Source organism: Topomyia yanbarensis, chromosome 3, assembly GCF_030247195.1.
Source record: "Topomyia yanbarensis strain Yona2022 chromosome 3, ASM3024719v1, whole genome shotgun sequence".
In the NCBI taxonomy this organism is placed as follows: Eukaryota; Metazoa; Arthropoda; class Insecta; order Diptera; family Culicidae; genus Topomyia; species Topomyia yanbarensis.
Genome location: NC_080672.1, coordinates 2,332,683 through 2,351,608, shown reverse-complemented (window position 1 = coordinate 2,351,608; position 18,926 = coordinate 2,332,683). Strand labels below are relative to the sequence as shown.

The following is an 18,926-nucleotide window of genomic DNA, read 5'->3' as shown; positions in this document are numbered from 1 at the left end:
GTCACGATAACCCACAAACTTTCCCGATCATGATGCAGAAGAGAATGAGGTTGAGACAAAAAGTGATAAATAGGAGTAGATACACATACGCGGAAATAATCAAGTCAGCAGCGGGCGATGATACTTCCAACCAGTATTCTTTATTACAAGATCATGACGATTCTGAATCTAATACAGATTTAGATTTTCCACACTGCAGTTACAAACCGGCCTCACGCAAACGTAGAAAAACAAATAAATCCACAATTCCACGAAACTCTCTACCGACTGGTTGGACATCCCCGACAGTGTCGAAGCAGCAGCAATTTCCAACCCTCCCAAAACCTAAACACGCGGAAATACCAGGTTTTAAGAAAGTTGTCCCGCCAAAACCTCCACGGCCGGAAGGTACGGAGTCTGCCTCAACGTCCTCGATGTTGACAGATTTGTTAAAATGAATAACTGACTATTTTAAGCTTAGCGAGTTCTGGAAAGATCTTTTAGACTATTTAACACCAGTGCTAAACTCTATCTGGAGTAAAGTTTCCTTATATCTGCCCCTCTTATTGCAAACTTCCAATCTCAATGGCTAGACGAATTGAAGACAAAAAGTTCACTGTTCTCCAATGGAACTGCCGCCGTTTGGTTCCTAAGCAAGAATTATTTATAACCATCCTGTCAGATAATGATATAGACATTTTTGTGCTTTCAGAGACATGGCTGACAAGCGAAATTAATATATTGATTCCACGATACAACATCATTAGACAAGATCGTACTGAGCGATTTGGGGGAGTTCTTATCGGGATTAAGTTTGGAATTGAATTCGAAAAGATTAACATTATTCCTGCAGGACCTATCGAAAGCATTGGTTGTAAATTTAAGAAAGGGGGGATTACTTATGCAATATGTTAAATGTACATCCGTCCGAATGTAAGTCTTTCGTCAGATCATATGAGACAAACGATACGACTTCTTCCTCATCCATGCTTTGTCTTAGGTGATTTTAATGCTCATGGTACAGAATAGGGTAATTTCACGGATGATTCTCGAGCTAACATAGTGTATGAAATGATAATTATAACACAATAAAATTTTCATAACAGATTGTGTTATAAATTTGGTCTCGTTAGTAGTTGAAATAACAGAAAATTATAACAAGTAACAACGCGAGATATAGTTTTTAAATCTTTTTGTTATGTGTTTCTGATCGGGATTCCACTAGAATCGCTTGTCCGTCGTATAATAGTTCATGCGTTGACACCTCTTTGTGCTCTTCTTCGTTAAAATTAGATTGCACCTGGAGTCTACTCAATAGCACTATGGGAAGCGATCACATTCCAATTATTATAAATTATCGACCACATGGTGACGTTGATGTGATAGAAAACAGCGAATACGATCTTTACGAAAACATTGACTGGGAAATTTTCTCAAAGTCGGTAACAGGTGGTTTACATTACATTGAACATTCTCATGACTCAGTTGAAAAGTATGAGATTTTTATGAACCTAATTGAAGATTCACTTATTACATCCCAAACTAAACCAATTCTACTTTGCAAAAAACCTAAAAGGCAGCCGTCTCCATGGTGGGATGTCGAATGTACAGTTAAATTGAGATCCAAATCCGACGCGTTCATTGAATTCCGCAACGAAAATACCCGTGAATCTTTCCTGATATACAAAAAAGCAGAGGCTGAGTTTATAAAGGTAACAAAGCATAAAAAAACAAAGTTGGTGGAGAACATCTGTAGCTTCACTTGATAAAGACACGGCGATTTCTACTTTATGGAGCACGGCGAGAAGAATGCGTAACAGCAGCTCAACTAGATCAGCCTGCACTGAGAACTATAGTGAAGATTGGATTTTCAAATTTGCTTCGAATATTTGCCCAGATTTTTTCCTTCCTCCATCGCCTACCAATGAATTCCCCGAGCTCTCACCCCGCTTCTCCTTTGACGAACTTAACCTTGCTTTATCGACGTGCTGCAACACTTCTCCTGGATTAGACGGATTTAAATTTATAGTATTCAAAAAATTATCAGATAACTCACTTAGGGTTCTTTTGCATATTTTCAACTCTCTCATACGAACAAATAACATTCCAAGCTCGTGGAGAGAGGTTAAAGTAACTTGTTTGGCGAAACCCGGAAAAAAATCCATCTTTGGAAGAATTATATCGGCCAATTTGTTTGCTGGCATGCGCAAGAAAATTACTGGATCGTTTGGTTTTAAATAGATTGGAAATTTGGGCAGAACATAACAAAAAGCGGTCAAATACACAATACGGATTTAGAAAAGGTCGTGGCACCAGAGACTGCTTAGCATTACTGTCATGTAGTATTGAGCTAGCTTTTTGTAAATCCGAGGAATTGATGGCTGTGTTTTTGGATATAAAAGGAGCCTATGACGCTGTGCTACCTGATGTACTCATAAAATGGTGTGCGGGTGTACCATTGTTTCTTGTCCATTTCTTGAATAATTTACTATCTCTCAAGACAATGATTTTTTTCTTTAATAATTCATTTAAAATATCGCGACAGAGTTACTTCGGATTACCTCAGGGATCATGCCTAAGCCCTTTTCTGTACAATATGTACACAAGCGATATATATTTGTGCATAGAAGAGGATGTAGTCCTAGTGCAGTATGCTGATGATGCTGTCATTTGGGCCACTGCATCAAAACGATCCCCTTTACAGGTAGTGAGACCCTTACAAAACACCATAAACAACTTGGAAAGCTGGGCTACGAATAATGGTTTAATCTTTTCCAATAGTAAGACTGAGTTATTGCCCTTTTCCCGAAAGCATAATCCAGTGGAAGTAAATTTAAAGCTGCATAATATGCAAATAACAATTTCAAAGGTATTTCTTTACCTTGAAGTTTGGTTTGACAGGAAACTACTCTGGAATACTCATATTCAATACATAGTAAGTAAATGTCAACAATACAACAATACAAAACTACAATTCGTCCGTTATTAGAATATGGCTGTTTCGTATTTGGTACGACTTCAAAAACTCATCAAATCAAGCTAGAATCCAGTACAAATGCATTAGAATTTCAATTGGGTTGATAAAATCGACTCACAATATGTCATTGGAAGTTATTGCAGGTATTCAGCTTCTATGGAACAGAATACTTGAACTGAACAACCGGTTCGTTACACAATGCTTAGTAGCACAGCATCCTGTTGTTAATATTCTCGACGAAATTTTTGATATTAAACCAGACTCTAATTGCTTGATCAGTTATAGATACTGCATATTCACCGATTTTTTCATTACTGCTGAAAGGATCTTTGAAGACTTTTCTCTCGAAACACATTCTTTTGTGCCACAAATAGACACTACGCTATTCGAAAAGTTACGCAATATCCAGGAGATCGACCGCCCAAAGTAAGCCTCCGACGTGCTCGCCCCATTTCTGGAAAACTATAGCCAACAGTGCTTTTTTTACACAGATGGATCTAAAATTGATGAAAAAGTAAGGTTCGGTGTGTTTAACACCCAGAATAGCTACTATTATCACCTGCAGGAACCCTGCTCGGTCTTTACAACAGAGATTTTAGCACTACTCCATAGCTGCAATATAATCGAACGCTCAATCCCGGAAAATTATTTGGTTTGTACTGACAGCTTGGGCGCTTTGGAAGCATTAAAAACTCGCAAAATGGATTTTAAATCCCCGTTGATACTGACGAAATCCGTAGTTTGACTGCTAAATTAACCAAGAGAGGATACAATATAAAATTTATTTGGGTTATGGCTCATTGCGGTGTCCAGGGCAATGAGCTAGCTTTGGTGCTTTGGAGGGACATATGTTTGAGAGAGAAGTTCAGTTCACAGAATATCGCACATCGGTTAGGAAAAAGGCTCTTCAAGATTGGCAGGTACAGTGGGACGCAGGCGAGCTAGGAAGATATTGCCATTCAATTTTCCCGACAGTAAAGCTGGAATCTTGGTTTGTTAGCTTAAATGTACACCGACCGTTTATTAAAAACATGAGCAGAATTATTGCCAATCATTTTATATTAAATAGTCATCTCTACCGAATAAATATTACCGACTCTAATCAGTGTACCTGCGCATTTGGATTTCAAGACATTGATCACGTTATCTGGCTTTGCCCCACGTTTTTGAATGCGAGGAAAATATTGTGGGATGAAGTATATCGGGCCGGGCGTATCCGCAATTCCCCCATTCGTGACATCCTAGGGAGTCGTGATATAGTTTTCATGGAAATTATTCACAAGTTCCTCGTCGCCATTAATCTGAAGTTGTAATGACATCGAGATACCTGCAGAAATTATACATCAAGAAAGGACGATAACAAAGTTATACAAATAATTTTAAAACAACCAGATGAAATATTATTATTTTTATTATGTATGTACCTTTAACTATTATTGTAATTTAATAATCATGGCTTCGCGATGGCTAATGCCGATTGAGCCCAGTTAGTATTGTAAATAAATAAAAAAATATATAAACGGATTTTTTTCGTGTACTCACTAACTTGTCCAGGAGGAAGATCCGTGCCTCTTCTGGCAGCTTATCCATAGAATAGTGTTGTTTATGATATAATCTACGCTCACGTGATGAATTCCAAACCGCTTCGCCAATTTTCACACAGTTACACACTATCGCTTAGCCATGTGTCCAAAAAATTAATTTTCACTTCATTTCTTCATTTTCTATGTGTTACATTTTGGTAATGAAAAATTTACACCGCTCAAAAAAGTAAACGTAATATGACAGTGAAACGCACAATATGCTATGATGCGCATATTAAAATCATCACAAATACGTGCGTACAACTATATTTGGTAGAAATAGTTCAACTGCATGTAAAGATGTGTAATTGAACGTTTAACTTGGATTATTCGATATATTTTTTATATAACTGCTATTAATAATTTGTTAATATTTTTTTCTTCGATAATCATCATCGATAATACATTATCAGCTCAGGACGTACAGAGAACAGTCCTATCATCATACCGTGAAAGCTGCCATGCTATTTCCCACGCAAGTTTCCGTGGTGTAGTGGTTATCACATCCGCCTAACACGCGGAAGGCCCCTAACTATTTGTTCCTAATTATTTTGATACTGACAGCCCAAACAACGAAGATGAAACGTGAAATAAAAAAAATCGATTAGGAAGTGTGTGTCAACAAAATGCAGTGCTCTCATAATATTAATGCACTAATTAGCCAGTGCAAATTTCAACCATTATCAACCGAACAGGCCAATCTGTTTTCGACGAAGTGTAGTCATTTTCACCCAGAAAATATTCGGTGCTACACACAAATTTATAACATTTCACTTAAAACCCCGGTAAGACATTTAACAAACATGTAAGCATGTAGCAGCTCAGCACACACTCTCGCAGCAGACGCAGCAGCATGTACGGAAACAGCTAAACTGGTTCACACGCCGCGGTAGTCTTCAGTCTAGTTTCATTTCACTCTCTGCGCTCTTGTAGGCAGTGATTTCCTTGAAGTGTATATTCTGCAGAGGAAGGGAAAGCTCGCCCGTCGTCACCTGCGACGTGATCCTTCGAGGCGCGCGCAAACCGGGGCCAAAAATCCGTGTAATCGGTGATGTTGTTTCGACGAAACAATTTTGTTTGGCTGGTGGTTTGACTGGTCGGTGGTACACACGACGATGCACGTCTTGGGGGCCACAAACCGAGGCAAATCATCAACGTTTTTTTTTTTTGCTACCTTCTGTCAGACGGTTTTATGCCTTTTTCCTCCCTACTCTGGTGTAAGTATGCAGCAACCGTACGGTGAAAAACAACCCATCCAAAAAGGGGAACAAAAAGAGAAACGAAATGTTGCTCACCGAAAATTACACGGCGGCGTCAGGATTGGACAGAGTCGGCAAAAGAGTGGTTGGAAAATTGGCTAATTAAGCGAGGCAAATAAAAATAAATCCCGAGCTGCAGGTAGATGCGCTCGCGATTTAGAATATTCTGTTCGCGGGGAACAGACTAAATTCGCCGTCATGTTTTGAATTAGTGTAGGAAAGAATGGGGTAACGATTTGCAAAATTATTGCTTTTATTAAATGGTGGGTCACCTTTGGAAGACATATGTGGTTGATAGGCCCTGATCGTGTTGTTATAAGTCACGTCTCCATCATTTGTAATTAAAATAAGATTATATCAAAACAATATTCTATATATTTTAATTTTTTTATTTAAACTAGTTTTTAAAATTTTTGTACCCATTCTCACAAAATTTTCTGTTTTCTGTTTACGCCTATTAAAGTGCTCGACCAGCACACAAGTCATGACCTCGCAAACACGCGAGTTTCATCATCAGCCAAAAACTGAAATTGGGCCACCCACACACGCCCTGCTCCAGTGAGGTGTCCAGTGGCTCAGTCCACAGCTTGTCCGGTTGTTTCTTCAACTGGCAGCTGGTGAAGCCAAAAGCGATCAATAAATCACCCGGTATGGTGTTTTCACCCCCAATCCGATAGCCATCCCTGCCAAAAACCGCGAAATTGTGAAAGTCCGTGCTGAACGCGCATATTAAGCTTAATTCACTCTTTTTAACGTCCAATTACCGCTTCAAACAAATCACTTAACACTATACATACCAAAGAGCTCGCGCAGTTCATTCTCTCTCTCTCTCACTCACTTTCAGCTTAACCCCATCCCCCATCATCGTCGTCACGGTCTTGACTCAACGACGGTGGACGTCGCGTGCCACCTCTTCGGGTCGCCACCGTCAAACAAGCGAGGTTGGCCGGGTGTGTTTCGAAATACCTCACAGAAGCAGCAGCAGGCCGGCCTAACAGTGCAGAGGAGCGAAAATCTACGAAATGAAAGTCAGTTGCAATTGCACCAGAAGGGAACTCATTTTTTCACACATACCATCACACACACACACACACCAATCCGAAGTGCCGAAGGAAAGGGTTTATTTAGTTTTTTTTTGCGTCCGTTCGGGAGCTGCAGCAAATATCGCGAGCAACCGGGCAAGCATTCTGCGGAATCATTCCCTGGCAGACGCGGATGCAATATGTACACATATGCATGAATGCAGCATCAGTTTCAGCAGCGACCTTACACGGGGCTACTCTGAAATGGATACCGAGGTGCGTTTCATATACACACGCTCGATCGGATTACACAATTTGTGCTGGTCACGCTGTTGAACGAGGTATTATTGGCAAAAAATGAATTTGTTTTATAATTTAACTTCGCGAAATTAATACTTGTAGCAATCTGTTGCAAAGTATCTCAATTGTAGTTTCAAACGTTTGAAAAAAGGATATGGAACGATTTATTTGAAAAATACTAGAGGGTGATTTTGACCAATTCGCCATATTTTTGTGTACCCTCGTAGCATTTTTTCTACAATGCTAGAAAACTAGCTATTGATGCTTTCGTTAGTGTGAAAATTTCTTACCGAGTTGATTCTGAGCGTGAAGAATCTACAACCATCAAGGTGTTCATTTTTGGAAATGCCTTGTCGAATTATTTTATAAATTGTGGCACTCACGGTTTATAGCAGCACATCGTATACGAGGGTTAAATTCGTCTAATCGGGAGACTGTTGACTATCTAGAGGGCGCCCACAAAGTGGTTCAAGGAAGAAAAGGGATTAAAATATCACGACGATTTGTGACGAATGGAGAAAGAACGGAAATTTTTTTTTTGCGCTATTTAAACGTTGAAGTGGCAACGAACATCGTGCGATTGGTATCAAAGGGGAAGGACACTGATTATTTTTTTTAATTAAAAAATCAAATATAAAATGTAGAAAAAATATTCCGCTAAGCTTCCGGTTGAGCATCTTTTAACTACTGCCATCAAATTACGTATAGCCACCTCGTCCACTTTGTTCGCCACAGCCAGTTTACAAACAGTGTTGGGTCTTCTTCAGATCCCAATTGACGATGGACCAATATTCCTCGAATGGGCCTAGCTCTAGTGTGTTGGGAGTGTTCTTGTCCTCGGGCGCCACCTCAAACTTGTAGGTCATACAACTACATGTGCTTTTTTCCATATTGGCAATTTTTAAAATCTGGCCGAATCGACCCCGGTCGCAAAGAAAATATCACTCTTAAAACCACAGGTACAGAAAGCCTGCTAAACCATATATTTTTGTGAACTTCAACAGCTTCATATGTTTGAAAATATCGGCCACTATTTCTTCCGGTTGCTATTACGCCGGTGACAGTTGATTTGGTCACTTTTAACGGTTTCGCCAATTTGCCATGCAAGTGGTTCGGATTCAGGCTACATGTGAACAAAATTGCTCTGTGTTGCTCCTCTCACTTGGATGACACTTTTGTAACTGAAGAGCAAATTTCAAAATCTTTTTGCATGCAGGCAAATGAGGGTTGTTCGGATTTGTCGAATATCGTGCAAAGAAATGCGTCAAGTTTCAGTTATTTTTGCCTTTCTCATATAGAAAGGTTATGCAATCACTCTGAAAAACGTCAACCTAATCCCGGCCCGGAGGGCCGAGTGTCATATCCCATTCGACTCAGTTCGTCGAGATCGGAAAAAGTCTGTATGTGTGTGTGTATGTATGTATGTGTGTGTGTATGTGTGTGTATGTGTGTGTGTGTATGTGTGTGTATGTGTGTGTGTGTATGTATGTGCGTCTGTGTCAAATAATGTCACTCATTTTTCTCAGAGATGGCTGGACCGATTTGCCCAAACTTAGTCTCAAATGAAAGGTGCAACCTTCCCATCGGCTGCTATTGAATTTTGGATCGATCGGAATTCTGGTTCCGGAATTACGGGTTTCAGAGTGCGGCCACACAGAAATTTCTCATATAAACTATAGGAAAAATTAAAAATAGAATTTTTATTTTTGATGCTAAATGTGTTCAAGGTGCATGAAACGTCGAGATTTGATGCAAACTCGAAAAAAAAATTTGACTACGATTCACTTTTTTGGATTTTGCAACATTTTTGCCTTTCTCATATAGAAAGGTTATGCAATCACTCTGAAAAACGTCAACCTAATCCCGGCCCGGAGGGCCGAGTGTCATATCCCATTCGACTCAGTTCGTCGAGATCGGAAAAAGTCTGTATGTGTGTGTGTATGTATGTATGTGTGTGTGTGTATGTGTGTGTATGTGTGTGTGTATGTGTGTGTGTATGTATGTGCGTATGTGTCAAATAATGTCACTCATTTTTCTCAGAGATGGCTGGACCGATTTGCCCAAACTTAGTCTCAAATGAAAGGTGCAACCTTCCCATCGGCTGCTATTGAATTTTGGATCGATCGGAATTCTGGTTCCGGAATTACGGGTTTCAGAGTGCGGCCACACAGAAATTTCTCATGTAAACTATAGGAAAAATTAAAAATAGAATTTTTATTTTTGATGCTAAATGTGTTCAAGGTGCATGAAACGTCGAGATTTGATGCAAACTCGAAAAAAAAATTTGACTACGATTCACTTTTTTGGATTTTGGCACATTTTTGCCTTTCTCATATAGAAAGGTTATGCAATCACTCTGAAAAACGTCAACCTAATCCCGGCCCGGAGGGCCGAGTGTCATATCCCATTCGACTCAGTTCGTCGAGATCGGAAAAAGTCTGTATGTGTGTGTGTATGTATGTATGTGTGTGTGTATGTGTGTGTGTATGTGTGTGTATGTGTGTGTGTGTATGTATGTGCGTATGTGTCAAATAATGTCACTCATTTTTCTCAGAGATGGCTGGACCGATTTGCCCAAACTTAGTCTCAAATGAAAGGTGCAACCTTCCCATCGGCTGCTATTGAATTTTGGATCGATCGGAATTCTGGTTCCGGAATTACGGGTTTCAGAGTGCGGCCACACAGAAATTTCTCATATAAACTATAGGAAAAATTAAAAATAGAATTTTTATTTTTGATGCTAAATGTGTTCAAGGTGCATGAAACGTCGAGATTTGATGCAAACTCGAAAAAAAAATTTGACTACGATTCACTTTTTTGGATTTTGGCACATTTTTGCCTTTCTCATATAGAAAGGTTATGCAATCACTCTGAAAAACGTCAACCTAATCCCGGCCTAAATTTTTTTTTCGACTCGTTTAGGGTTTCTGGATTTTAACAGGGGCGTAGTTGATGGTTTACGGAGAGGGGTTACACCCCCCCCCCTCTACTGTTCGCGCCCCTCCTTTAAAAATCTCCTTAAATCACCCCTCAGACCACCACCCCATCCAGCCCTCATACCCCTCCCTTTCAACCCCATCATCTTTAAACCACCACTATATCACAAATCATACCAATTTAAGCTGGGGAGTCGTTCGTTCATGGGACTTTCGCCCTCTTCACATACCCAGCCCCGCATGACAAAATGAGTTAGCAAGCAGATAACATTGATCTAATGCTGATTAGGCTAATGGAGTATGATATTTTTTTGTTTCAAGTGTTTCGCCGTCGACACGTAGCTCATCAAGTTCGTGGCTGGCATGCCATTGTGTATAAGTGCAAAGTGTACTAAGAATGTAATGGACATTTCCACGATTATGTTGAACATAAAAAGCCTCCGTGCCATAGTTTAGAGAAATGAGAAAGGCATAATTGCACCGCTAGGTGGATTAAAACAGGTTTTTAGTTAGTATTTTGATCGCAGAACATTTTAAAAATTTCTACAAAAAATTTTAGTCGCTTTGAAAGTAGCTGATTTAATAATACATATTAGGGTGGGGCAAAATGATCGTTTTTTCAGCACAACACTTTTTTGGTTCCATTTGGGGTCCCAAACAACTGTGCAAAATTTGGGGTCGATTGGTTTTGACCAGGCGCAGCGCATTGCGTTTGAAATTTGTATGGAAATTAGTATGGGAAAACCGACTTTTTTGCATTTTCAATTTTACGGATTAAAAATCTTTCTGCAGTATGCCAACAATAAGATAAAAGTGTAGTCCAGGATATGCTGAACAAGTTTGCCGAAGGATGCATGGTGTTATAATGTCTCTAAAACAAGTTATAGCTGTTCAAAGTTTGATAGTTCGAATTAATTGCTAAAAATCATTTTCTTTGCCAACACTGCCGGTATCCCTATGATATTTCATATAACATACCAAGATAACATCAATATATATTTTTTACCACATTAGTATGTTTGGATGAATTATTCAAAAGCCATAGCTCAATTTCATGGGCGTAGGTAGTTTTGAGGGCGTAGTGAGGGAAGGGGGGGGGGGGTCTTCAACATATATAAATTCCAACTGAAATCTTGTCGAGTTGAAATGTTCTGATTAATTATTTTAAAACATTTGCACAATGTGCTATGCATAACAGTAACGACGAAACGAAACATACTGTTTCCCACTGCATTGACTTATATCAATGGAAGTAAAGTTGCAGACTGAATCAACTGATGTAGAGTTGATATGACGGAGGAATGCATTGATTATATTTCAGTTTAATACGCACTATGATTTGATAGGATGCTCTTTTCAATGCTGTTTGATCACCTGAAGTTAACATTGCTGTTGAACTGGGGCTCTGGTGAATTGTGTAAATGTTTTAAAATAATTCATCTGAACATTCCAACTCGAAAATATTTTAGTTATTTCAGTTCAATTTTCCACATATAAAAGCCTACTCCCCCTCACGACGCCCTATTGCGAAACTACCTACGCCCATGGAATTGAGCTATGGCTTTTGCATAATTCATCCAAACATACCAATATGGTAAATCTAAAATATATCATGTTATTTTGGTATGCTACATGAAATATCATTGGGACACCCGCAGTGTTGGCAAAAAAAAAGATTTTTGGCAATTAATTCGAACTATCGAACTTTGAACAGCTATAACTTGTTTTAGAGACATTATAACACCATGCATCCTTCGGCAAAGTTGTTCAACATATCCTGAACTACACTTATATCTAATTGTTGGCATACTGCAGTAAGAGTTTTAATCTGTAAAATTGAAAATGTAAAAAAGTCAGTTTTCCCATACAAATTTCAAACGCAATGCGCTACGCCGGGTCAAAACCAATCGACTACAAATTTTGCACAGTTATTTGGGACCCCAAATGGAACAAAAAAAGTGCTGTGCTCGGTTGATGAGGTTATGATTACGTTTTTCCATATAACAATGCCCCATCCTAATACATATTTCCATATTTATCCAGGTGTCAGTATTTCATGGATTTGTTCGAATCTTGGTCTGGTTTCACCTACAAGTTGTCAAAGAAACAACACATTTGGCCAAGTTGATGCGCTAAAACATTGATAGCCTCTGAAAATACAACAACCCATTTGTTCGATAGTACAGCTGACTTTTTTTTGGTTTCGGGGAAAACTGATTCAGATGTTTTTGGTGAGTTCTTCATTCATATATTTTGATACAATATTATTAAAGAACTCGGTTCCGACAGCATAAGTCATTAAAATTGACCTTACGCTTATCCAGACATGCCGCAGACTCAGGTTATTCGCATTTAATGCCATAAGATCCTGACTCCTGCGTTGCAGAAGACAAAGAGTTAAGTAGCCGGGTAACTCTAAGCTTGTTCATTGACCCTACTCCACGCTTTTCTAAACTATCTTACTTCAAATCCTTGCTCTTCCTTGAGCACTATGGCTCTTAACATTTGAAAAATACTTCACCTTCCAGTCCCTTGCTAATTATATGTCGCTACAATATAAAAAAATGAAGAACTAGTAATTAAAACCTTGTACAAATTGGAAAAAAATAGTAGCAAAATGAAAATTAATAACCTGAAAAAAAAACAAAAAGAACATTCAATGGAGGTAGAGTTTAAAGAGAGAACAAAAAAAAGAACAAGCGAGGAAAATTGAAAAACTAATAAATACATAAAATGAAGCAAAACAAGAAAGTTAAAAAAAATGACATTTAAAATAATAGAAAAATGTTAATAATATGCAAATAGGAAATTGATGAAATAGAAAATCATTGCAAAATGGTTTAACCAAAAAAACAATAAAATGAAAAATAAAACATCATGAGCATAAAAAACAGGAAAAACGGCAAAAGGAAGTAAACGGAATACAATAAAAAATACAAAATCAAAGAAGAAACAAAGTAAACAAATATAGAAATGAACAAAATGGACCACTGTGTTAGACGTAAAAATACCAATAACACAAAATGTTTGAAATGCAAAAATATATAATAAAATCAAAAATGGAAAGCAAGAAAAAAGCACAGGGGGGAAATATTAAAGATGTTTCAAAACAGAAGAAATAATAAAGAACAAGAAAAGAATAAATGGCTAAAAAAATAAGATAATCATGAAAAATCAAAAAGTGGAGAATTTTTTTTAAATGAACTCATTTAGAATTGAATAAGTGCAATGAAATAATAGAAATAGAAATAAATGGGAACGATTCGACGGAATAGATTGAGGAAAAATATACAACAAGAACAAGTGGAAATAGAAAACAAATAAAAGTGAAATCATGGAAAAATGTAAAATCAAAATGGTTTAAAAGGAGACACATGAAAATGCTACAAAAATGGGAAAACTAAGAATAATACCAAAATGAAAAATAAGAAAATTCAATACATAAATGGGTTCAATAATAAATAAATCTATATAAAGTAAAAGCGGAGAAGAAATAAATTTTTGATGAAATGGAAAGCAAAAAACATTCACATAACGAAAAAAGATCAAAATAAAATAAGCATAAGAGATCGCCCGTAGTTGCTACTTCGTTATTGACCAGAACCAATTGAGATTGCAAAATGTTCATTGGAACAACATACTTGGGAATAACACGGTGAGCCACATTAAGCAATCTATATTGATCCCTTCATGCTGATCAATACCGACGCCGGCCACATCCGAATGCAGATCTTCTGGGTAAGGAGGGAATATTAGTTCGATACATATTGCTGCTAGAGACCGAGGAATCCTCTGCATCTCCACCCCGATCAGAAACACATAACAAAAAGATTTCAAAACTATATCTCGCGTTGTTACTTGTTATAATTTTTTGTTATTTTAACTACTAACGAGACCAAATTTATAACACAATCTGTTACAAAAATTTTATTGTGTTGTAATCTTGTTATTTCATTTTGATCGGGACATGTATCACGGGAAGGGGAGAATTGTTAGTAAATGTGCAAATAGCGTTATCATGTAATAATTGCTCTGGGCAGCCGGCTCCAGAGAATTTTGGAAATTCATCATTTGTTGTATGTTGTTTGTTGTTGTATGTTGGAAATATAAGCAACTTGAGCTCCGAATAACCGACTATGTCTTTAAATTTAATAAATCGGTATCGTTCACTTTGTTATCACGCGACGAATTTTTCGTGGTTTCTGTCGTGTCGATGCTAATTTTATCCGATGATTGTTTCAATAAAATGTGGGATCTTATACAACAGGCATTTGTGTGCGATTACTTTTTCTCGTGCTAGGTACTATTCTTATAAATAGTTGGAAATGCACAAGTATAATGGTTTCGTGGTAAGTGGGACTTTTATTAATATTGGATTGCAAAAACAATATGGAAACAGGGATGAAAAACGAAGTTATTTCCGTAGCAATTATATAACAGAATGCTGATTCCAAGAATGCCAATTTTAAGCAATCACTTCCGCGCACGATATATTTATTGTTTTGCTAACTACTGGCTATGCCAAGTAAATACTAGATAAGTATAAAAACATGACCTAGTTGACAGTACTAGAGTTCTGAGTGAAGATATAGAATATAGGAATTAGTTTAAAGGAAAGGAATCTGCTCATTGTAACACGTGTCAAACTCATCCTCTCCATTCGTTTTACCAAAGGGATACATCTCATGACAGCATTCTCGAATCATCTACAATTTTTTTAAGAAATTTGATATATATTGAAATCAAATTTATAAACATCGGTTCAGAGTTTGCTAGAAAATAGGTGTTACGTTAGCTCGGAAACTTGGCGAGTTCCCAGAGGGCATCAAGATCCGTCATTGGTGACCAATGTGGTCAAAACTACTTTAATTGGTCATTAGTTATCTAGACCCGTAAATCCAAGTAATGTTGCACCCATTTTAATATGTGTTACATAATATAAACATAATGCCAAAATGAAAATCGGTTCAGTCATCATCGATGTTACTTAAATTGTGGAATATGTCCGGATACCGGGACTTCCGGGATTGTCGATGGTGGACAATATATTCAAAGAATGTTTGATTTGAATTCAGTGATCTAGACCTGCGAATGGAATTAATTTGATGACCATTCCAATAGATTTTTAGTATCTGCGGTGTTACGATTGTACCGATTTATATGGGAAATTCCAATATAACCTTACTAACCAACCTGTAACTCCGCAATCAAGAGTCAAACCGAATGAAATTCAGCAGCAGTCAATGGCATTACTGTATCTTTCATTTGAAATCAAGTTTGTAAAAATCGGTAGAGAATTCGCTGGATATTAGGTGTGATATTTACTTAGGAACTTGACGAGTTCCCTGGAGGCATCATGAACCGTCATAGGTGGCCAATGCGGTCAAAGCTGCTTTGATTTATCATTAGTGATCTAGACCTGCAAACTAGAGTAATGTTGAACCCATTTTAATATGTTTTACGTCATTGGGACATCATGGTGTACCAGTTTACATGGAAATTTCCTGTGTGACCGCACTCTTCAACCCGTAACTCCGGAACTGGAAGTCGGATCAACTAAAAATTCAATAGCAGCTTACGGCAGCCTTTCAGATGAAACTAAGTTTGTAAAAATCGGTTCAGCCATCTATGAGAGTAATGTGTGAGTTTAAATGACACACACATACATACACACACAGACATTTGCCGATCTCGACGAACTGAATCGAATGGTATATGACACTCGGCCTTCCGGGCCTCAGTTGAAAAATCGATTTTTTCAGTAATTGCATAGCCTTTCCTTATACGAGAAAGGCAAAAATGAGAAAGCATTGAAAAAAAAATCCATAGAAAAGGAGAGCATCAATTTCAAAACTGATAAATGGAGAACAGAAAAATTTACACGAAAAATAGAAAACATCATTTTTTAAGCAAATTAGAGAAACCCAAAATGAAAAATATTGAAAAAAGGAGGATAGAGAAATAAATATTAAAATAGGTTTAAATAGGAATAAATTAAAGAAATTTATTGAAATCAATTGAACAAACGGATGCAAAAGAAACAAATGAAGCGATAGAAATAAAAAATGATAAAACATGACAAGATGAACGGAACTAAAAATGGGACAAACTTTAAAAAAGAAGCAAAAATGGTGAAAATATAAAAAGGAAAATATGGGGCCAAATATACCAAAAAGTAAAATGTATTTTTGCCCACTGCGCGTTGAAATCGTTTTGGAAACCTAAGTTTGAAAGTTTTCTTTTGATTAGTCTTTCATGCAATATAAACTTTGTGGTATAATTTACGATTAACTCTATAATAGAAATTATAGGAAATTCAATCACACCAATATTGAAACTCCAATTGAATTTTCAAATTAATTGCCATCGAAATAATATTTAACGGAATCAATCCTTCTGTTCAAAGCCTTGATCCCCTCCACAACTCCGGGCCCAGGAGGAACCCCCCGCCCCTCTACCCACCCGGCGGCCCTGGTTGTAGGTGATTGTACAATTCTATTGTATTGTGTACAATCTCGCTCATCTTCAGTGGATTTTTGATGAAGATTATAAGTGCTAGTTTCCTGAAAATGCAACATCAGAACAAGAGACTGCAATTACAGAAACTTTGTACGCTGGTGGCTTGCATCAAAGCTGCTCAACATGAATGGACGGACCCTCGATCTAGCCGTCGTCCACGCCACGGACGTGTTCGAGCTGATTGATCGAACGATATCTATAACCAAAGTAGATCCTCATCATAAACCCCTCGTTTTAATATTTATCACGCCTTCTGACGACAGCGACGTTTTTGATACAACTAAACGGTGTTACGATCAATAATCGGTCAACTTCAATTTGACGCAATTTTTCAGCGTGCATTAAGAAAAACAGACACACAAAAAAATTACAAATTTTTATCGGAGGGTGGTAACCCGCTTGACCTCGTTATTTTTTCTTCTTGACTAAGGAAATCTTCAACATCAAACAACGTCATGCAACTATAAAGATCAGATTACCACGTTCTAATTCTGTCAGCTAACTGCTAACTGCAGATTACGTCATGCAATCACAACTGAGAAAGGCAACGCATTTTTCTCTTATTTCTATCCTTTAAATATCCTGACATGCCGGGGTGTCTTTATTTCGAAAACCTTGCATTAAAACATGAATACGCGGGACATCATGTAAGTCTAGGGTTTGCTCAGAAACACAAATAGTGTTTTCGTTTTTGGAGCTAGCGTCAAACCGGCGCTAGCTTAGTCCTGTCATTAAGTTAGTGTCGGATTCTGATGAGACGATTACGAAACTCAAATTCCACAACTAATCTCTGTAATATTTTATCTTTTTTTATCGATAAAACTCTACTGCTTCTGTCACCAATGGACCATTTCCTGCTTTTCCCAGTCGTTTTCCGTTTAATATTTCAATAAACTGCTGTTGAGAATGAAATATCACAAGTAAATTAGTTAGTAAAAAAGGATGTTTCCGCCCGGGCTCGAACCGGGGACCTTCTGCGTGTGAAGCAGACGTGATAACCGCTACACTACGGAAACTTGCTGGAGGTTGAAATATTATCACCAAAAAAGTTACTATATGTTTTATATAGTCTTAACGCTTGAGCTAGCTATCCGGTATAAGTTACGATAGGGGTAAGCGAATGTAACTTTTTGAAGTAAATATTTCGCATTTCTGTTGGAAGATGCAGCACTCCAAGAACTCCAATCATTTGATGAAAATTAAACGTTCGTGCGTATTCGCGAGTTGAAATAAAAATTTCGACAATATAATTGAACTCTGATACAATTGCACGCTGAAGCAACGACTATATCAATGTACATAAATATTTACTAAATTGAAATATTTTCGATAGCCCAATCACTTGTTTGAAATAAGTTCGTATTATCGTTCCAGTTTGTTGGAGTTTTTGGTTGTTATGCTAGAGAGTATCATCAAATAACAAAACCAAACAAGGCAAACCGCTGCGGTCTCTGACTTTCCTATTCGTTTCCGAAACAAACCCTGCGGGATAAATTCCACACCGTTGACGCAGATCTAATTTTGCTACAACGCACGAACCGAAACATTCTTTTCTATTTCTTTCTTCGAACTTTCAAAGCAAGTAGATCCAAAAATATGACGAAGATACTACAATTCATAGCTCACCAGCTAATAAACAGATTCGCTTCGGGTAAAAATAAACAAACCACGTTTCACTCTGGCCAAAGTTCTGCCGCGCGCGCCCCATAGGATCATCTCCGTAGCGAGCGTCGGCCAACTCGCGCCGAACGCGGCAAAACACGGTTCGTTTTGCACCTCAAAAGCCGGGACCGTTTATATGATTTACAGATTATTAATAGACAATCATTTCTGGTCGTCTAGTCGCCACCGTTTGCGCTATTTAACCGGTCCCTACGGCCAGAATAAGTGCGTTCGACGAAGGTATATGTTATATGGAGAGCATTACCACAAACGCCGCCGCATAGACACTTCCCGAGATGTCGGGTGTGGCCAGAACCCATTTGCAAAACATCATCATCACCCGGGCGATTGGTGAGATGATCATCTGCCTGTTTGCTTGCTCGCAACCATGTTGCTTATTAACCTGAAACTTTGAACTGCTGTTGAACCACGCTCGTAGTAATATGGTAGTATAGTATGTGGTGCGGGTGGGGTTCCCTCCTGTCAGCGGCTGTTCAACGTTCGAATGGCGCGGCGGTGGCGTCGGTCGTCGTCGTCGTCGGCAGTTGGCAATCGGCAACAAGAAAAGTGACGATTGACGAGCTGCGGCCTCTCGCGATCTTTTGTCGCCGCCACCACAGTGAGGAATCCTTTCTGTACATGCCTCCTAACCGTAAAGGGCAAGGTGTACTAGCTGTACATATATGTCT

General features: G+C 38.1%; 1 non-coding gene across 1 annotated transcript; it reads right to left on the bottom strand.

Moving 5' to 3' along the window:
* Positions 1–17,518: 17,518 nt before the first annotated feature.
* Positions 17,519–17,591, bottom strand: Trnav-cac (transfer RNA valine (anticodon CAC)). The gene has a single exon. It is a non-coding gene; the product is annotated as a tRNA-Val (tRNA).
* Between the last annotated feature and the right edge of the window lie 1,335 nt (positions 17,592–18,926).